Source organism: Lissotriton helveticus, chromosome 7 (genome assembly GCF_964261635.1).
Source record: "Lissotriton helveticus chromosome 7, aLisHel1.1, whole genome shotgun sequence".
In the NCBI taxonomy this organism is placed as follows: domain Eukaryota; kingdom Metazoa; phylum Chordata; class Amphibia; order Caudata; family Salamandridae; genus Lissotriton; species Lissotriton helveticus.
Genome location: NC_136068.1, coordinates 1,913,944,593 through 1,913,967,342, shown reverse-complemented (window position 1 = coordinate 1,913,967,342; position 22,750 = coordinate 1,913,944,593).

Sequence of the window (22,750 nt, the reverse complement as noted above, 5' to 3'; positions counted from 1 at the left end):
GCCTCCCAGGGAAATGCTTGATCCACAGTACGGCCAGTTCAACCCTGGTTTGACCCCATACAAGGCCTCTACCTTCCCTATATCTGAGGTGAGTATTCTGAAAACCATAAGATTGGGTAATAGTGACAGATGTTAATTATAGTCTATTGAAGTGACAGGAGTGTCATATGAAGCATGATATAAAAAACAAATCATTATGATAGCTCATCTGTGATATGGAACATGCACTAAAATATATGATGTAAGTTGGTACAGTTGGAAACATTTGCTTCAAAGACACAGTTTTGACTCTATGTTTTCAAACCTTTCTTGAGGGGAGAATACCTAAACGCCTCTTACGTTGATTTGGCTTACTCACTTTGTGTAATATGGAGTTGTTCTAACAGAACTTTCCAGGATTTTTGGTTCCCATTCTACCACCGTCGTGTTCTGCTGCTGTATAGTAGGATGAGAATGACCCAGGTGAGCTGGAATGGGGAAAGTCTGGAAGCTACGTCATTATCTCTGCTGTGTAAGGCTAGCCATGTTATAGATAAGAAAAACATTCTGCAAGGAGATCTTTTTTCAAGCATTTGTGCTCAAAATTAGATCTGGAGAGTGATCTTGTTCTTTAGCTTATAGTGTGTTGCATATATGAAACATTTTGCAAAACGATCTGGTTCTAGCATGTTCTAGTGCTCTAAGCAGGGTAGGTTGGCCATCAGGATATGCAGCTGCTCCCAGTGAAAAAAATGAGAATGAGTCTCCTATTTCATTAGCTACTGTTCCTATGACCACTTTCTCATGGTTTGTTAGGTGCACTGCCTTAGAACCCACAGGGTGTTTTAAAAGAACCCTCACTCACGTAACTGGTAGGTGACACGCTTCATCATTGGGTTCCCACCGTGGTCGCCAAGTGCTTCCACGGTGTGCTGCGATGTCTGATTACAGCGGGGAAAACAGTGATTGTGAGTTAGTTAGTGAAAGATGCAATTTTAAAATTGGCTCAAGAATTCTGGTAAAAGGACGTCAAATTTTAATGAGGGTAGTCTTGGACAATGTTTAAAACTCTGGGGGATGGATGTGGATTGTTACGTTGATCCCACTTATCCTCAGTATGGTCTACATGTTTCGGCTATCTTCTAATAGTGTCTCTCAGGGTCAAAATGGCTTTCATCAGGACCAGAAAAGAAAGACAAGAATGCACACTATGGCATGCAAAGATGGTGTGTGTGGTTTGTACTCACCCGCAAGGGTCTCAAGGTGCTAGAGGGAAGAAGGGTGGCTCAGTTGAGTGCTGGGGTCACCTGAAAAGCCAGGTCTTGAGCTCCTTCCTGAACTGGAATAGTGTGAGGACTTCGGAGGTTGTTCAAGGCCTTGGCTGCAAGGTAGCAGCAGGTCTCTCCTCCCGTTCTGGTCTTGTAGATGCGTGGGATGGTGGCTAGAGAGAGGTCAGCTGATTGGAGGTGTCTCTTGGGTGTGTGGAAGGAGAGGTGGTTGTTTAGATATGCTGGTCCAATGTTGTGGAGGGGCTTGTCTGCGTGAGTGAGGAGCTTGATGGTTATTCTTCTTTCGAACAGGGAGCCAGTGGAGATCGCAGAGGTGTTGGGTGATGTGGTTGTGATGGGGGATGTCAAGGATCGGTCTGGCTGCGGCGTTCTCCTAGATACGGGATGACCGAGGTGAGGCAGGTACAAAGGAGGGTGAGATGCGTTGATGAAAGTGTGACAACAGGGCCCACCCCCTCTGCAATTCCCAGGTAGCAAGAGGCTACCACAGTAAAGAGGAAAAACAAATGTGATTTTTCTGACGTGTCGTTGGGTTATTAGTGCAAACCACGCACACCATCCTTTCTTGCCACAGTGCGCATGTTTGTCTTTTTATTATTCGGTCCTGACGAAAGATATTTTGACCCTGAGAGGCACTTTTAGAAGATGGCTGAAACATGTAGACCACCCTGAGGATTATAAAACTGCATCTTTCACTAACTAACTCACAATAGCAGTTTTTCCCTAATAAAAAACAGCTCTGCTGTAATCAGGTGTTGCAGCACACCCTGGAAGCCCTCGGCGACCAGGGTGGGAACCCACTGATGAAGCATGTCACCTACCAGGTAGGTGAGTGAGGGTTCTTTAAAAACACCCTGTGTGCTCCAATGTATTGCACCTAATAAACCACGAGAAAAAGGTCATAGGAACAGTAGCTAATGAAATAGGAGACTTGTTCTCATTTTGTTATTATACTCATTGCTTTGTCTTCATCATAATCTGGCAGTTTCGATCTATTTGCCCTTTTTGACCTGGGTCAGTTGAATACTTTTCCTTCTTTTTCCCCTTAATATCTAGCACTCCTTTATATTAAACACTAAGGCTTGCAAGACTGTTTCATTTTGTCACAACACCAATTTCCCACACTAGATTTTCATTTGAGAAATATGCACATTCTGGGAGTCATAGCCTTGGTTCGCTTCAGTCGAGACAAGCATACTCAATGGTTTGGAAAAAAGGCCAATCCTTAAAAAATGACAATGTCCACACAGTTGCCTCTAAATGTCTCATATTTTGAATGATTATGGGCGGTGCTGGGTATTAGAGATCACACATGAGCATTGAGGGAGATACTGCACTAGGTATTAGAGGCTATAACAATACACAGGAAGGCTGCACTCAGCCTTTAAAGCTAAACATATACATGAGGAAGCTTCACTCTGTTTTTCAGGTAATGTCTGCATGCAAGGTGGCGGCACTCAGCAGTCAAGGCCATTCCTTTTCTACCTAACCATCATCAGACTGTGATGTGAGTATGTGGTTGTGCTGGAGCATGTGCGGTGCTGATGAGGCTGCACATAGGTTCTGCAGCTGCACGTGACAATATGAGGCCATAACTCGGGATGTGGTGGGTGTGTGTTGGCATGTGGTGGTTATGGATGGCTAGTTGAGTGTCACTTGGGCAATTGGAGCATGATTCAGCATTTCTGCCTTTCACTGATTATGATATGATGGTTGTACCTGTAATAATGTCAGATTTGTCTAGGCACGTCATGGCTGTGCTTTAAGCATATCATGGCTATACACTGGCTAATATGTACATGGTAAAAAAGATACATAGTACCCTGCTTTAGTAGTGGTTACCTGATGATATTATTCTGGCATTTATTATTTTAATTGAAATGTCTGTCCCCGACATACAATTTTATTGTGAGGTACTCAAAGTCAATGGTCCTTTGATGTTATTTCCTCTCATGTCACTTCCGCTACCCCAGGCATTTTGGTGAATCGACATCCATGATTGACAAATTGAAGCAGAGGCAATTTGCCTGAATTGAATCTTCAGGTATGTATGATGACAGACCATAAGCATTTAATTTTTGGCACAATCAAAAAGAGAGTTCTAAACTCTGGCAAACAAAAAGAGAGTTCTAAACTCTGGCTAAGAAAAACAGAGTATTAAACTCTGGCAAACAAAAAGAGAGTTCTAAACTCTGGCAAACAAAAAGAGAGTTCTAAACTCTGGCAAACAAAAAGAGAGTTCTAAACTCTGGCAAACAAAAAGAGAGTTCTAAACTCTGGCTAACAAAAAGAGAGTTCTAAACTCTGGCAAACAAAAAGAGAGTTCTAAACTCTGGCAAACAAAAAGAGAGTTCTAAACTCTGGCTAACAAAAAGAGAGTTCTAAACTCTGGCAAACAAAAAGAGAGTTCTAAACTCTGGCTAACAAAAAGAGAGTTCTAAACTCTGGCAAACAAAAAGAGAGTTCTAAACTTGTTTTGTTTGAACTATGCTAAACTGTAAAAAGAAATATTGAGGCCTGTCACATTCTGTAACTGCCCCCTACAAGAACTAAGGACAAAGTGTTAAACTTTGATGTCAGAGGTAATACTGGGAGGGGGAGATTGGAGTGTTCGTGACAGGTATCAACATTTTATCTTTGACACTTTGGTAAAACTACGAGTCGGGTTTCCGCATGCAGGAATTGGCAGGTGGAAGACTAGCTTTGAAATAGGTAGTGTCCCCCCTCAATCGGGAGGGTTGGAATGTATGCTATGCGTGACATTACAGTGGTTTAAGTGTGCTCATATGTGACATTGTGAGTGAAATCTAGCTGTGATTAAAATCAAACAGGAAAATGCACAGTTTGTAGGTTTGCCAACTTTCCAAGAGAATAATACTGGTTTTAGAGTTTGTATAGGCCTGACATGATACTACATAGAACTTTAAACAAAATCAAATGTATTCATTTGTAACATTACTTTACTGCCTTTATTTACTTTAAGCCTTAGTCGGGGATCTTTAATGCAGAGCTATAACACATTTAAAAGTTCTTTTTATTAGATCTTGCCTAACTGCACCCATGCACTGTTGCTGCGAGGGGTATTGTATGCAGTAAAGGGCTTAGAGCCCCGGCAACACTTACGATTTGCAGGTTTGATTGTTAGTCATTGAAGCTGGCTTGTAATTGGCTACCATACCTCCAACTCCAACTCCACCCTCCAACTCCAACTCCACCCTGCAACTCCAACTCCACCCTCCAACTCTAACTCCACCCTCCAACTCCACCCACCAACTCCACCCTCCAACTCCATCCTCCAACTCCACCCTCCAACTCCAACTTCACCCTCCAACTCCAACTCCACCCTCCAACTCCAACTCCACCTTCCAACTCCAAATCCACCCACCAGCTCCATCCACCAACTCCACCCTCCAACTCCAACTCCAGCCTCCAACTCCACCCTCCAACTCTACCCTCCAATTCCACCCTCCAACTCCACTCTCCGACTCCACCCTCCAACTCCACTCTCCGACTCCACCCTCCAACTCCACCCTCCAACTTCACCTTCCAGCTCCAAATCCACACTCCAACTCCACCCTTTAACTCCACCCTCCAACTCCAACTCCCCCCTCCAACTCCAACTCCCCCTCCAACTCCACCCTCCAGCTCCACCCTCCAACTCCACCCTCCAACTTCAACTCCACTCTCCAACTTCACCCTCCAGCTCCAAATCCACCCTCCAACTCCACCCTCCAACTCCACCATTCCAACTCCAACTCCACCCTCCAATTCCACCGTCCAACTCCAACTCCACCCTCCAACTCAAAGTCCACACTCCAACTCCAACTCCACCCTTCAACTCCACCCTCCAACTCCAACTCCACCCTTCAACTCCAACTCCCCCCTCCAACTCCAACTCCTCCTCCAACTCCACCCTCCAGCTCCACCCTCCAACTTCAAATCCACCCTCCAACTCCACCCTCCAACTCAACCCTCCAACTCCAACTCCACCCTCCAATTCCACCCTCCAACTCCAACTCCACCCTCCAACTCAAACTCCACCCTCCAACTCAAACTCCACCCTCCAACTCCAACTCCCCCCTCCAGCTCCACCCTCCAACTCCAACTGCCCCCTCCAACTCCAACTCCCCATCCAACTCCACCCTCCAGCTCCACCCTCCAACTTCAACTCCACCCTCCAACTCCACCCTCCAACTCCAACTCCACACTCCAACTCTACCCTCCAACTCTACCCTCCAACTCCACCCTCCAAACTCTACCCTCCAACTTCACCCTCCAACTCCACCCTCCAACTCCACCCTCCAACTCCACCCTCCAACTTCCCCCTCCAACTCCAAATCCACCCTCCAACTCCCACCCTCCAACTCCACCCTCCAACTCCACCCTCCAACTCCATGCTCCAACTCCACCCTCCAACTTCACCCTCCAACTCCACCCTCCAACTCACCCCTCCAACTCCAACTCCCCCCTCCAACTACACCCTCCAACTACACCCTCCAACTACACCCTCCAACTCCAACTCCCCCCCAACTCCAAATCTCCCCTCCAACTCCCCCCTCCAACTCTACCCTCCAACTCCACCCTCCAACTCTACCCTCCAACTCCACCCTCCAACTCCACCCTCCAACTCCACCCTCCAACTCCACCCTCCAACTCCCCCCTCCAACTCCAACTCCACCCTCCAACTCCACCCTCCAACTTCACACTCCAACTCGAAATCCACCCTCCAACTCCACCCTCCAACTCCCCCCTCCAACTCCACCCTCCAATTCCACCCTCCAACTCCAACTCCACCCTCCAACTCCAACTCAACCCTCCAACTCCACCCTCCAACTCCACCCTCCAACTCCAACCCCCAACTCCAACTCCACCCTCCAACTCCACCCTCCAACTCCACCCTCCAACTCCACACTCCAACTCCACCCTCCAACTTCACCCTCCAACTCCACCCTCCAACTCCGCCCTCCAACTCCTACACCCCCTCCAACTCCACCCTCCAACTCCCCCTCAAACTCCAACTTCACCCTCCAACTCCACCCTCCAACTCCAACTCCACTTTCCAACTCCACCCTCCAACTCCACCCTCCAACTCCATCCTCCAACTCCAACTCCACCCTACAACTCCAACTCCACCCTCCAACTCCACCCTCCAACTCCACCTCCACCCTCCAACTCCAACTCCACCCTCCAACTCCAACTCCACCCTCCAACTCCACCCTCCAACTCCACCTCCACCCTCCAACTCCAACTCCACCCTCCAACTCCAACTCCAACCTCCCTCCACCCTCCAACTCTAACTCCACCCTCCAACTCCACCCTCCAACTCCACCCTCCAACTCTGCCCTCCAACTCCACCCTCCAACTCCACCCTCCATCACTCAGGGGCACAACCACATCACTCAGGGACACCACCACATCACTCGGGGACATCACCACATCACTCGGGGACACCACCACATCACTCAAGAGCACCACCACATCACTCAGGAACACTACCACATCACTCAGGGGCACCACCACATCACTCAGGGGCACCACCACATCTCTCAGCCCAACCACATAATCACTTAGCACCACAACAGCACTGTCCTTGCTTGCTACCAACAAGCATTGCCATAGCCAATAGGACTTGCATTAGGAAAGTGTAAGCTATTGGCTTTGTGAATAACAATGCTATTAATTTATATATTTTCAAAGCCAACACATATTTAAAAAAAATTGTAATTTACAATACCAATAGCTCACACTTTCCTAATGCGAGGCCTATTGCATTGCATATGCTTGTTTGTTTAAGGCAGGGCACATTAAGTGATTTGCCCTTAATCACAGGACGTTGAGGTGACCTGGCCCTCAAACCTGATTTCTTTAGTTCGGAAGTCTTTGCCATAGCGTTATATCCTTCTTACTCCTCCCTCCCACTCATCCATACAGGTTTTGTGTGGTAAGGGCAAGTCCGGATTCTGTATAATTAGTCATTAGTTGTCGCTACAGCATGCTCTGTTGTGTTGCACCTTTTGAACATTGTACTCCTAATATAGCACGAATGGCCCGAGGGCATTACAGCAATTTCCAAGAAAGCCAGTTTGCGTTACCCACTATTTTTAGACTTTTAATTCTTCTGAGGTAAATAAAACTAGTCCTTTCCAAGTACCACAAAATAAATGTACTGTCGAATTATACTGTGATAGCAAGTACAAAGCTCTCCAATCTCTTGGGGTTGAGTTTGCTCTGAATAAAACTGCAGCAATATATTAAAGTGCCAAAAAAAGCGAACTCCACTACTACTCCACTTTCTTCGTTTGCTTTTAACTCATCAGTGTGTCGCGTCATCGCTTCTATTCGGCTTTTGGAAGCTTAAAATGCTAATAGGCCGGGTCTTTGATATGGAGCCCCTGTTGCAGCACTTAAAAAAAAAACTTTTAGCCATGCTGTACAGAGATAAACTGCTTTACAGCATAGCTAAAACATTGACAATGCCATAGGATCGTGCATAGGCAGGACCTATTGGCTTTGCCAATGCTTATTTAGAATTGTTGAATGAAGTATGAACAGATAAGGGCTAAAAGTACTGGTTTTAGGTGAATTTACTTATTTTTGTACCTATCAGGACATTAACATACCGGGCAGGCAACCTTAGTAGTAAGGTAACGATCAGAAAGTGACCCCTGTTGGGCAACATAAAGGCTCATAAGTAAGTACTACGTATTGTTTTTTCAAATGTACTTAACTTGCATTGAGGTAGTGCTGCTCAGTGGTTACATTACATACTACCATTAAATGTAAAGCTACCTCCTCCTGTACATAGAGACCACACACCTGCAACCTTGTAAAGGAGTGCACACCATGACACCTGTGTAGCACTTGGCAGGGCTGTATCAGTACATACGGTGCTGAATGGCTGCTTGGCACAAGTCAACATCACACATGCATTAGACAACAACGCGCACAACAGCAAAGAGCTCTTCAACATTGTGAAGGAACTATCCAACCCCAGCTCCAACACCAACGACGCCCCACCCTCGCAAGACCTGTGCAACTCGCTGTCCACCTTCTTCCACCGCAAGATCACAGACATCCATGACAGTTTCAATGCCACGACCGCCCCGACAACAATTGAGACCTCCACCCCCATGACCACCATCCGCACCAACCGCCTGGTCTACTGGACCAACATCAACGACGATGACATCATCAAGATCGGTGGCCCCTGGACCTTGGACCAGCACCTAGTCCAAAACAGACTGTAAAAAATCTCGGTGTGCAGCTAGATCAGGCACTATTGCTGAAAGAACATACAAGTCCCGTTGCTGGATCCTGTTTCCGTGTTATTGGACTTTTACGTCGTGTTTTTCCATTCTTGCCTGATAACTACAGGAAAACACTTGTCCAGACCCTAGTAGTCAGTAGGCTGGACTACTGTAATGGCCTGTTCAACTCGGCCAATGAGGAACAACTAAATAGATTGCAAGTGGTTCAGAATACTGCGCGAGACTTGTTCTCCACGCCCAGCCTAGGACCCCCTCACGCCCCGTTCTGGCCAAACTTCACTGGTTGCCGGTTAGGCAACGTGTCAAATTCAAAATCTGTTGCACCATACATAGGTGTTTGGCTGGTACTGGCCCCAAATATCTGAATGAAAAATTCAACCTCTACAGTCCAGGACGCCCCCTGTGTTCCAGTAGTCATCAGTTACTTCAGGTTCAAAGGGTCAGGAGAGCCAGACAGGGAGGTCGAGCTCTCTCCTACAAACGCCCCATTCTTTGGAACTCACTCCCTTCCACTTTGAAACAAACTACTAATTTTCAGCCCTTCAGGAATTCCCTAAAAACCCATTTATTTTCAACATCCTAACTATTAGTCACTTCACAGTGTATAATCTTGATTGGGCTCCTCTGGTAAAAGCGCAAGCGCGGAGATACCCCTTCGGGGGTCGAGTCCTGCGCTATATAAGAACATAAATAAATAACACCATCCACTCCGGATCTCCGTCAGATGCATGCCCACACCACATCTTCAACAAAGCCAGTACATCCATCGCACCCCATCTCCGGAAAGTCATCAACACCTCCTTCGAGACAGCAACCTTCCCGGAGAGCTGGAAGCACGCCGAGATCAACGCCTTACTCAAGAAACCCAAGGCGGACCCCAAGGACCTCAAGAACTTCCGGCCCATCTCCCTGCTCCCATTCCCGGCAAAGGTCATCAAGAAGACCATCAACGAACAACTGACCCGCTACCTCAAGGAGAACAACATCCTGGACCCTTCCCAGTCCGGGTTCCGCAGCAACAACAGCACCGAGACTGCCCTCATCGCCGCCACCGATGACATCAAGTCCCTGCTGGACAACGGAGAAACGGCGGCCCTCATCCTCCTGGACCTGGCAGCCGCTTTCGACACGTTCTGTCACCACACACTACGAACACGCCTCCGCAACGCTGGGATCCAAGAGAAGGCCCTGGACTGGACCACCTCTTTCCTCTCCGGCAGAACACAGTGCGTCCGCCTTCTCCCCTTCTCCTCCGAAGCCACCGAGATCATCTGCGGGGTACCCCAGGGCTCATCCCTCAGCCCAACTCTGTTTAACATCTACATGGCACCGCTCGCCCACGTCGCCCATCGGCACAACCTCAACATCCTCTCCTACGCCGATGACACCCAGCTGATACTCTCCCTCACCAAGGACCCCCACACTGCCAAAACCAACCTTCACGAAGGAATGAAGGCCATTGTTGAATGGATGAGGAACAGCCGACTGAAGCTGAACTCGGACAAGACGCTGGTCCTCATCCTCGGATCCAACCCTTTGGCCTGGGACGACTCCTGGTGGCCGACCGCACTGGGAACCGCTCCAACACCCACCGACCACGCATGCAACCTAGGGGTCATCCTCGACTCCACCCTCTCCATGACTAAGCAGGTCAACGCCGTCTCCTCCTCCTGCTTCAACACCCTCCGTATGCTCCGTAGGATCTACAAGTGGATCCCCACAGAAACGAGAAGAACTGTCACCCAGGCCCTTGTCAGCAGCAGGTTGGACTATGGAAATGCCCTCTACGCAGGAGCCTCGGCCAAACTCCTGAGACGGCTCCAACGCATCCAGAACACCTCTGCACGTCTGATCCTCGACATCCCTCGCCGCAGCCACATCACACCCCACCTGAGAGACCTGCACTGGCTCCCGGTCAACAAGAGGATAACCTTCTAGCTTCTCACCCACGCACACAAGGCACTCCATACTACCGGACCAACGTACCTCAACAGACGACTCAGCTTCTAAACCACCACCCACCAGCTCTGCTCCGCCGACCTCGGCCTCGCTACAGTCCCTTGCTTCCAAAGAGCGACCTCAGGCGGCAGATCGTTCTCCCACCTCTCCGCCAAGACCTGGAACAGCCTCATCCACCTACGGCAGACCCAAGACCTGCTGACCTTCAGAAAACTCCTCAAGACCGGGCTTTTTCAGCAGTAGCACCATTCCCCACCCCAGCGCCTTGAGACCCTCACGGGTGAGTAGTGGGCTTTACAAATGATATGATTGATTGATTGATTTCATTAAAGACACCAGAGCGCGATCAAGCTTGCATATTCAAGGCTCCTGATTCTCTTGATACGTTACTTAATATATACACTTTTATTTATACAGCATAGATATGAATTGCATATGGTATTCTAAAACGTTGTGACATAATAAATATAGCTGCACAAACACATTGGTTAAAACTACCAGTCCACAAATTAGTGCTGTTTTAATGCTGTAGCAAAAAGAATGAGGAAATCCCTTTCTTTTCTGAAATGTTTTACTAGTGTTGTAGGATTTTTGAACTGGGGAGAGAAATGGAGTTAGAATAATGTACCTAAGGCCAGCGAAACAGTATTTAACATTAAGAGCATAAGTGCAGTGCGCAAGCTTGTGGAGACTTGCAAACACAGGGTCCCACTGTTGGCATTGATGCCTTCTGTGCTGTGAGTGGACCTCTCCTGCCCTCTGTGTATGTCAATATATGTAAGTTGTAGAGAAATCTAAAGTGCCAGATGCTCATGAAGATTGCTAGAAACTGGGGTTTGGCCTTTTTGTATTTACGAAGCTCTCAGAGTGTTTTTATTTATGTTCTCACCCCCTTTAGATGTCTTGGTATATACGTTTTGCAGAATTTTTACTTCCTCTAGTCTGGTTTTCATAAAGATGTCCCTGCGGTGCTCGCTGCGGGCGGCGTCAGTCGCGCTCACACAAGCAGGCACAGGCGCTCTCAGGGCTCAGTCAGGGCCGGAATGGGAACTGAAAGCAGCCGTGGCAAATTTTGCTAGACCCGCCCCCGTCCAGCGCGTAGCAAGCGCAGCGACCAAGCCCCACGGCTAGTAGGGGAGTTTGGGGGGGGTTGTCCCCCCAAGAAAAATTTGGAGAAAGACAGACCAAAATGGTGAATTTTACAGCACATTTTTCACTACATATTCAATTGTATCAACTTTCAAAGCACAGTAAATAGTAGACAATGACCTTAAAGAGTACCAGGTTACCTACCCAGTCATATATACCGATAGACATTCTTTCAAAGAGCACCAAAAATAGACACAAGTGGTGAATCAGAGAGAACAAAGTAAAAGTGAGACCAGCCCCCACATGGTGTGTAGCGAGCAAGCCCCCAAGAAACATTTGGAGACAGGAAGGCCAAAACAAAACATTTTTCATTACATATTGGATTGTATTAACTTTTAAAGCATAGTAAATGATTACCTTATGCAACTTCATTCACAGCCTGCCAGGGTGTGAATGGTGACCCTGCACTGCACTCCACCATCACTAGCAGCAATCAGGCCTGAGGCGAGCTCGTTTTCTTGGCATTAGTACCCATGGTTCTGTCCCTGAACCTCTGGAAGGAGTGCTGCAATGAACAATACCTCGTGCACAAGCGTGGTGTCTTTCTCTGTCAGGTGCTTGGGAGAGAAAGCTGACTCTATGTACTTCGGTGTTTGCCTCACTGTCACCCACGAGACGAGAGCCTCTGATGCTGTAAGAGCCACCAGGCTTCTGTAAGTGACAATAGGGCATTGTTCAAAATTATTTTAATAATGCTTGAGTTGAAGGGGCGTACACTGTAAGTGTCCCGACCTGTAATAGCATTCGCCACTCTTTCATTCTCCCAGCAGGGGCTTCCATTTGCACCGCTTACCTAGGCCCCGATGCTGGTGCTATAGTGATGGAGCAAGGTTGCGTATATAAAGCGACTTGCTTGAAATCAACCCTCTCTAATAACTCATAATATTCAAATCAACATGTATTGTTTTATTACTATTGCATTACCCGACATCTAAGTGAGCTTGCATATGTGCTTTTTCTAACAATAATCCGCTTGCATTGACATGGTCGCTGCTACGCGGGGTTTTCTTACTGCGCATGCGTCAGTCACACTCACATGACATGACGTACTATCTGCTTTGGAGAGAATCTTTTGCTTCTGCGCACTAGAACTAAGATGGCTGTTCTGTGTACTCACACGCGAGAAGCTTGCACTGCTGCTTTTGCTATGCTGTTCGTTCTGCCTAATCATTAATGTAATAGTTAAAATAAAGTTATGGGAATAGAGTAGAGATAAGTGGTATACAGTGCATTCATTTATTTGTTCTAAAATTGTTTATCTTCTGTTTTTTTACATGTAATCTTTTGTGCCTGATGAAACCCCACTAAACCCATTTTGAACATGCACACAAGATTCCACCAGCATCAGAGTCATTGACGTTGAACCGCAGCCAACTCCTAGCTTGCAAGAAGATGATCCTGGGAGAGTGAACTCTCGACCCTAGGAGAAGGAACTGTACTGTATAATACTGAACACTATTGTTTCAAACTTGATACATTCATTGCCGGGTGGAATAAAAAGTTCATGGGAAAATAAATTGATGGGCGGGAATGTTAAAATTAATATTCATTCTGAGCGTTTCAGTTTGGTATGTTGCTATGACCTCTCCTCATCCTTTTGTCCAATCGAAATTGGGGATCCTTACACTTGCAACATTGGAGGGTGGTACACTGTCCTGGAAAATAGTATAACTAGAGTAGGCTTGGCTAGAGATTTTGTCCGACTTGTCAGAATAGCTGACCTGTCACTGACCCAACGCACTCAATAGGTGACCGAGAACAGAGTTGCTGGCGGAGCACTCTGACAGAAGATTTGATAACCCAATCGGGGTTCTGGGAAGCTGAAGTGCTGGTGAAGCACTTTGTCGGGGAAATCGATAACCCAATCGGGGTTCCCACTGTTAGCTGCAGAAAGGGAGTAGCGCAGGTGTTGTAACTTAACTGTGGGTGCCAGTCTTTACGCAAACCAGGAGGAGAGTTTTTCCTTAGGCATCCATGAGCAGATCCAGGTCTCCATAAAGGTGGCAACACGGTCCTTCTCAACTCCCTCGGTGAAACCCACGAGGCGCAGGTTGTTGCGGCGCGCCCTGTTTTCGGCATCCTCGGCTCCACGGTGAAGCTCTGAGGCCTGCGACTGGAGACGGGCCAACTGAGACTTGAGGGTGCTTAGGTCATCTTTCACCGTGGAGACACGAGACTCCACCTCGGTGACGCGTTCTGTGGCCTTGCGAAGGTCTTGACGAATTAAGGCCACGTCCACCTGTACTTCTCCTATTTTGTTCTCCATGGTTGCCTGGGATGTGCTGATCGCATGTAAGATGGTCAAGAGGTCTCCCGCGGCTAGGCCAGAGCCCACCGGTGTTCCACCTCCGGGGCCCCGATCCGACTTCGCAAACTGATCCATCGTTGTTTAGGGCGCGGGGCTTCCCCATAGTCTCCAGACAGGTCCACCAGCACGCATTAGGGAAGAAGGAGAAGGGCACCCCTGTCAGCGCCCCCGCCACCCGATGTAGTGGCCGAACTTTGTCCCCACGCCCGGACCCGTCAACACCAAGGACCTCCAATCCCAAGCTCCAGGAGGGGAGGTGCAGAGCCACCAATCGCAGGGAGCAGGACAGGGACGGGCACCCGGGGATGGGGGGCACGGGACCCACTAGGCTGTAGGTCCAGCCCCTTAAGGGAGTCCAAAGTACTGCCACCACCGTTGTCTTTTCAGGTTTGCCAGGTGTTTTTACGTCAACGTCACTCCTAGGTAGAGGGGCAGGAGTCACTGCAGCATGGGGCGGGTGAGCTTATTAGCCCCACGAGCGTTCTCCGGGCCATGCCAGCAGCGCTGCACCGGCGACTAGGGGGAGGAGGGGACACCGAGGTTCAGCCCGCCACCCGACACGGTGGCCGATCCCCCGACCTCCACAGCCTGCGCGGAGAAACAGGAGCCTCACTCACCAGTGCAGCATCAGGGATCCAACCCATTGGATTTGTGCGGAGAACACCCGTGGCCAGACAAAGGTCAGGGCATCTCCACCCCTGCCCTCGGGGAGACACAGAATGGCCAAAGACCACCAGGCCGTCACATCCTATAAGGCCAGTAGCTCCCCACGTCTCCGCTCCACGCTGGCAAAATGGAGCGAATGTTTAGTCCATCCACGCAGGGAGAGCAGCCACCCCGGCTCAGCCCTTCACAGATCAGGGCGCTGGATCCTCAACCCCAGGGCAGTCCACTTCTTAGGACAGCACAGCTCGGCATCAGAGGGGAGCACACTAGCACAGCCTCTGTGGTTACAGCAGGGGCCTGGGCCAAGTCCAATCACCCAGTGTCCCTCACGGGGGGCCTCCAGTGCAGCCGCAGCCGGACAGGTCCGAGATCGGGCCCCCTCCTCTGGCCAAGGCCCCCACAGGGAGCAGTCCCCACACACCGCAGCCTGCGCCAACTCCAGCGGCGCTCTTACCTCCCAGGCGTCCCGCCAGACCAGCCGGGCACGGCCCAGCAGCGGCGGGTCAGTCAGGGGCAGCGCCTTTGTCTCAGCCGATTTTGGGAGACGGAGCTGCAGCTCCTTTGAAGACATCACCTCACCCGGGGGTCCAGCATACTCCCCCGCCTCGCAGGACACCTCCGCCGCCTCCAGGGAACATCTCATCCACACCCGGGCACGCCGACCTGGGGGAGGGGGTTCTCCACGACAGTCTCCGGCCTCGGGGTGAGTCCGCTGATCCCCGAAATAACCCACTTCCGCCGGACAATTCACCGGCAGCGGATCAATGAGGGCCCTGGGCAGGATGGGACCGCTGGGTCTGGGACGGGACAGCGGAGGGCCGCCATTTTAGGCAGGCAGCAGGACCTCCAACGTGAAGAGGCCCGGTGAGGGCCACGGAGGCACCGGGCAGTCGCCGGGGAAGATCGCCGTGTAGCCAGGCGGAAAAGGAGTTGGTGCAGGTCAAGGCAGGGACCTGATGGCAGCTGTAGGTGGCTGGTGAGAGGCGGATGAAGGAGGGGGTCCGGAGCACTCTCAGAGTGCGACCGCCAACTTGACGCCTCAAGCCACGCCTCCGTCAAGTAGATTTATAAAGCAATCTGCCCCATGGACAAGTAGATATTTTATTAAATTCCACACCCCTGTGTTGGTGCCAATGCAATTAAAAAATAAGTTATTCGCAGTTCAGTTCAGTTACTAACTCACATCTGATCTCCAGGTGTTAGCGATATACTGTTGCTAGTCCACCACCACATTTGGGGGCATATGCATCAAATACTGTTTTTTGCGATTCTCTAATAGCAATTTTTAGAGAATTGTTATTTGAGAATTGCAAAACGAGATGTAATTAAGAATGTGCAAATATTTTGCGATTCCTTGGCATTCCTTAATTGCGAGTCGCATTTAAGGAATGGCTTCCCATTCATTCCTATGGGCATAGAGGCACATAGGAACGAATGGAAAGACATTCGCAATTGGCGAAGACCCATTAGGTACTCGCAAATTGCGAATAAAATTTCAAGGGTGCAAGGGTGTCATAAGGACACCCTGTTGCACCCCTGAAATGAGCATGTGTGCATATGTGGCGCACATCCATGCCCCAAGGGCATGGATGTGCGCCACATGGCACTTTGAAAAATGTCAAAAAGTGCATTTTTTAAAGAAATTGCAAATTACCACCAACTTGCAGTTGGTGGTAATTTGTGATTTCTTAAGGAGAAATCGCACAACTTGGGTGCTTTCTATATCGCATTTAAGGAATCGCAATTTAAGATCCCTTAAATGCATTTGCAAAATAAGAATTTGCTAATTTTACGATTCCCTATTTTGCAAGGGCCTTTTGGGGTGATACATCCCAAAATGCTTTTTCCTGTTTGCAAACGGGCCAATTCTGAGAAATGGGCTTCATACATATGCCCCTTGGATACGCAATCATGTCGATAAATAGCTTTGCTCGCAGGAACAGCTACTGAAGAATCTGGACCCGAGGCATCATCTGCCCAGGTTTCAGTAAGAAAAGCAGTCCCCGACGAGTGGGCGTATAGGAATTTAAAAAAAATCACATTTATGCTTGATTACCGAGCAGGTGTTTATCAGGACAAATTCAATGTTGGTGAAGCCAACAGATGTGTTAGTGGCAAGATCGGTTTGCTTAGGATTAGATATGATTTGTTTGGGAAGCCTTTCAGGACTGCTTGATAGGTGGCAGTTTACACATTGATGTTGCTTTTGGTCACAGGTAAAATCAAACATGCTGCTCAAAGTGTCCATACCTGTGTAATTAAGTCATAGAAGCTGCTCTCGGGTGAACTTCTGGGAGACATTTAGCCAAGGGGTGTGGTGCAAGGTGCAATCCGGGCATGGACGGGCGCAGATGGCCATGCCTTTGGTACGCCCGTAGCGCACCTGCTGCACGAGTCCACTGCACGTCCATGCATGATCCCGGTTTTTATTAGGAGTTGGGGAGGTCAGGGCTGACTTTGCAATGTCCGATTCTTCAAGAAGGAGGGTCTGGGCTATCGTCCTATTTCCAATTCCACTGTTCCCAGATGCTCAGTCAGCCTCCAAACATTAACAATCGAATATAAACACAATTAAGCTTGCCGTGGTCCAGAGATATTATGTGGTTATTTCCCTGTTGAACTTTGCATGCTAATTTAGGTCGTTCATATGTGGTATTCTTATAATATAGAGCAATGCGGCAAACCTCTCTGGAAACTAAAAATCCCAGAAGAGATGCAACACACCTGAAAGTAAATGTGCAGGTGGGGGCAGGTGGGGGCAGAGCAATGACAGCCCTGCCCTGCTCCTCACCCATGTTCACCCAGTAGCCGCTTTGCCCAACTTAAAGTAGCAGCCAGGCTGTCTGAATCTGACATAGTGGCGGATTGCAAGATCAGTGACGAATTCCATGAGGAGTCTAAAACTTACTACTAGCTGAAAACCAGCCCATCAAATACATGTTAGTGACAGCTGCAAGCACTCTGTAGTTAAATAAAGGGGCAGCACTTTTGGTACACACTTGCATGAAAGCAGCAGAGGGTCATGGTGTGTATCTGTCTGTCATTCTTATACAGTATTTGATTGTGGAATAGACCACTTTCTCTGTGGCATTTTTTAAAAACACTACTGAAAGAAGGAGAATTTGCTTTACATGAAAGATCGTGTGTCCCCTTGTGGGTGCAACCTTTGTCCATAACAGGCACTAGCAGCACCTGCTCCTAACTGAGAGACAAGACTGCCCTAGTGGAGCACAAAGCTTTGTACAAGATTCTGTGCATTTGAAGAGCTGTGTCGTTCACAGCATTGGAAAGAAAGTTCAAGCAAGAGAGACCGCTTGGCTGCACATGGCACTCAGCTCCCCTGTCAGAGCACAGTGGCCATGGCAGTGTTTTCATGCTGGGCAAAGCAGACAACAGAACAGGGAAGTTTGCCTGTCAGATGGAGAGCTGGTCATTGCAGCCGCAGTATTTGCATAAATACTTTTTTGGCAGGTTCAAGTGTTACTTGAGCTCTGGCGTGCGTAGGGGTAGGCGGAGCTCCACGGAATCTAGAGGGTTTTCAATGTAACTCTGTGGAATTCCACCACTAGTCTTTTCTCATGGAAATTATTGTTAGTACTCTACAAATTTTAACTCAAACACATTTTCTATGAATTATTACTTATCTTCCTCTTCCATGTCAGTAAAACATTCTAATTTATTCTTTATATTGCTCTCATCTTCTTCAGCTGCATCTTTCTTTGCTGTTGATCTTGTCCTTGAGTGTAGAAATGCCTGGTCCTTGCCTCTTCCTCTTTACACTACAGATCTGGCTCTCTGTCCTTGTTCTTCTCATCTTCTTTTATTTTATTTTCCTTTCCTTTCCTCTTTTTCACTTCCCCCTTCGTCATCTTTTCTTTTTTCCCCACTTTACATTTATATTTATTTGACTTTCTATTTCATTTGTTACTGTATGTTTTTGATAATTCCATCATGTCACCTGCCAATTATGACCAATGTCTTTTGTCTTTATTGTTATTTCTTGCAGTTCGTCATCATTGTGACTGTCCCCCTATCTTCTAAAAAAGGAGACGTTTAATGGTGTGACGTGGAACGTTTGTGGTTTGGGTCACTCTGTTAAGTGTCAAAAGGTACTTTCTCATTAATCAAAAGTTCATGCCATGATTCGTAATAAACTTGTCACCTTCCTTAACATCTTAGGGCTGGTTAAATCTGACCTGGATTTTTGCTATCATATCAAACTAAAATTATCTTCAATTTCTAACCCCAATATTCTTGTTGCTGGTGATTTTAATAATTGGCTTGATCCTTGCTCGACAGGAAATCTGATTGTAAATTCAAACCAGATAAATCTCACAAAATGTTCCAATTTGCTGTTGTCTCTCGTCCACTCTATGCTGCCTGGAGGACTAGTAATTCTGATACCTATGAATTTACATTCTACTCTAATGTTCACCACACAATGTCTCGTATTGATTATGTTTTAATTTCAAAACCTTTACTTTCCTCGCTTCAATCTTCTGAGATTGGTTCCATTTTTATTTCTGATCATGCCACTGTTTCCGTTTCGCTTGATCTGTCCCTTGCCACCTCCAAACAGACTAGATGGAAATTTAATAACTCCCTACTATCCGACCAGCCTTATATTTTAAATGCTACGTCCTTTATACAAGAATATTTTCAATTTAACAAATCAAGTGATCATTTTGTGCATAACAACTGGGTTGCCTTCAAGGCCTCGTTCAGAGCTTTTATGATCGCATTTCCTGCTAAAAAGAAAAAAACTACTGAACTCTCAGAACCTCTTCTCCCTCAGCCACATTAAATCCTTTGAACATGCTTATTATGCTTCCAAATCCCCTGTTCACCTAAGTGACTTAATCAAGGCTAAATCTGACTTAAACAAATTAGCTAGACTGATGCTTGCGACATCCTACTTAAAATAAAATCTAAATACCATGGGGACAAAACAAAGCGGGTAACATTTTGGATAATTATTTTAAATTTAAATCAGAAAGGAAAACCATCAGCCCCATCCGTAATACTCTTACTAACACACATTACACTCTAACTCAGGCATTGTTGAGGCATTTCAATCTTATTACCATTCTTTATATATGGAAGACACACATCCAGATGATATAGATACTCAGTCATTTTGATGTCTCCACTCTCCATGCCCCATTCCAGGAGCCATAGCCCTCCTGGAAAAATATATATCTCTTCAGGAGATTTTAGATGCAATGAAATCCTTAAAAAGACTACAGCTCCTGGTCCTGACAGCTTCTCTAGTTTAGTTTAGTTTAGTTTAAAGGAGTTTGTAGAGCGCATGGTAACACCTCCCGGCGTGTCCCCGCGCTCTATTGAACTTATATCCTATTTTTCATCCATTTTGCTCCACAATTACTCAAACTCTTTACCTCTTTTTTATTGCATTCTAAACCTGAAGGTTCCTTTCTTGATGCTCTTATTGTTATCCACCCTAAACCTGATAAATATTTATACCTTTGTCATAATTATCGTCCAATCTAATTAATTTATTATGATTGCAAAATGTTCGCAAAATTCTTGCTTCTAGACTCATTACACCCAGTCAGTCTGGATTTATCAAAAGAAGGCTTTCCTCAGATAAAGTTAGAATGTTTTCTAATATCCTCTCTTTGGGGAAAAGTTTCCCTGATCCTTTAGCTGCATTGTCCCTTGATGCTAAAAAAGCCTTTGATTGCATAAATTGGCAATTCATGTGTAAAACCCTTCAGTGGTTTGGTTTCAGCCCTATATTTATTTATTTCATTCATTAAATTATTGTAATCTGATCCCTATGCATTTGTATTTGTTAATGGTTCCATATCCCTTATTTCAACCTACACAGAGTTACTCTGCAAGGTTGTCCCCTTTCTCCTCTCTTGTTCCTTCTATTTCTTGAACCCTTTCTGGAACGTATTCAACAGAATCCCTCGATATCTGGTTTCCGCTACAAATCCCACAAAATTAAATAATCTGCTTATGCAGATGATATCCTGATATATCTCTTTCGCCCCTAATTTCTTTAACCCTTTTCCTGCAGGAAATTGACCTATACTCTAAAATAATAGATTATAAATTACATTTTTCTAAAACTGAAATATTACCCTTGAATTCAATATGCTACCAATTCATGTTTTCTAATGCTAAATTTAAGTGGTGCTCATCCAAAATTAAATATTTTGGCGTGTGGTTTTCCTCTACTATCTCTCAAACCCTTACTCATAACTTTATTGCTTTGAAAATAAAAATTCATAAATCACTTTCCTCATGGTCCCCGTTGCATTTGCCTTGGTGGGGCAGATTAGATACCATTAAAATGATGATTGTACCACTTATTCTATTGCTACTCTCTATGTTGCCCTTTAAAATTCCTAATTAATATTTTAATCATATGAATTCCATTTGTACAAAATATTTATGGAACAACAAACTTGCACATATTGCTTGAAATAAATTAGTCAAATCAAAAAATGAAGGAGGTGTACGTTTTCCTAATTTCAAAATGTATTACACTGCTTTTTTACTCAGACAGATGTATGCACTTGATGATTACCATGAAACAATGTTGAAATTGAAATTGCTTGACCTTTTTATTGCTCTTGAATTTAAACTTATTCTTACTTGCTGGAAAGATAATTAAAAAATGTGTATACTAACTTGGTTGAGTCTTATTTGTGACAAACATAGAATATATATTGCTTCATCTTCGTCTGTATCTCAAAAAAGCTTATCTGATTTACTTTGGCTACCTTTTACTACTTTTCTATGTACATGCTCTTCTCTTCACTGATTTTTATTTGATAGTCCTTTCTCTTTTCTTCTTTTCTTTTTCCTTATCCCTGTTCCTTCCTCTTTCCTCTTTCATTCTTATTTTAAAATTGTTTAGGTAATTATAATCTAGATGGTTCCCTTCTATTATTCTTTTCAACATATTATATAAGACTGTATTTTATAGCTCCTCTTCTACCCACCTAGTATTTACACTTTTTCTCATTGTATTATTCAACATATTATTCTCCTGCTTATGTCATTTGTGTACTTGTTACCTGTTTATTTTATTCAATAAACATTATTAAAATAAATAAAAACTAACTTAAGGACCCCAAACCACTGAAATACAGCAGTTATAGTTTAGTCAAATAACTATGGGGCCGATTAAGATGGTGGGAAGTCCGCCACTGCTGGGCTGGCGGTGAGGACCGCCGGCACGGCGGTGGCGGACTTCCCACCTTCACGCTTAAAATTCATACCGCCAAATTAGGATGGTGGTGGGAAGGGGAATGGTACCTCAGCGGATGGATAGACCGTCCGCCTTGGGCGTAAAAGACCCGCCTTGCGGGACCAGTTACAATAGGGCTATGGCGACGATGCCGTGCAGGCACCGCCGTGGGCATTATGATGCCTGTCTTTTGCGGCAGAGTTCCAGCCGCGAAAAGACAGGCAGAAAATGCCTTTGGGGGCCCGTGTGGGCCCCCAGGGGTGTGGGGGCTGGGGTGCTGCACATGGGGGGAACCTATGGTACCCACCTACATTTGCATGTACAAGGTGGCAGGCACCGCACGGTGCCTGCCATGTTGTACATGAAAATGTAAAACATGTATTTTTACATTGTGGCGGGTGCTTTTCCAGCAGCGATGGCGGACGGACTTTGTCTGCCCGCCATCGTAATCGGCCCCTATGACTTGCGCCCCAACATGCATTACTTAGGATCTCACAAATTATATCTCTAATTACGGGTAAATGACATAGTTCAAGCCATCATTCACTATATTTGAAAAACAACCTTGTTTAAAACACTAATAAGTACAGCAGCCCCCCCCCCAAATTTATTTTTTGAAAAGGTGATGGAGGCTGGCTGTTGAGCGTACACTGAGAACTCTGTATCATGAGCGATGATGTAATATTTTGAGTTATAAGCAGTGCATGAGGGGGCGCAAGTTATAATTAGTTTGACGAGCAGTTACAAGAGTTGTGCAACTTAGTTTGACAACGTGTATAATTGTGTACTAGGGACATTCAAGCCCTCTTTGAGTTGCTCAAGCATCAAAGTGTCAAGCATTATATCGGCCCTTCCTGCCAGCTAGGAAAGGTTGGTCACCAACAAGAGAACTTTTTGGAGAAGTTTG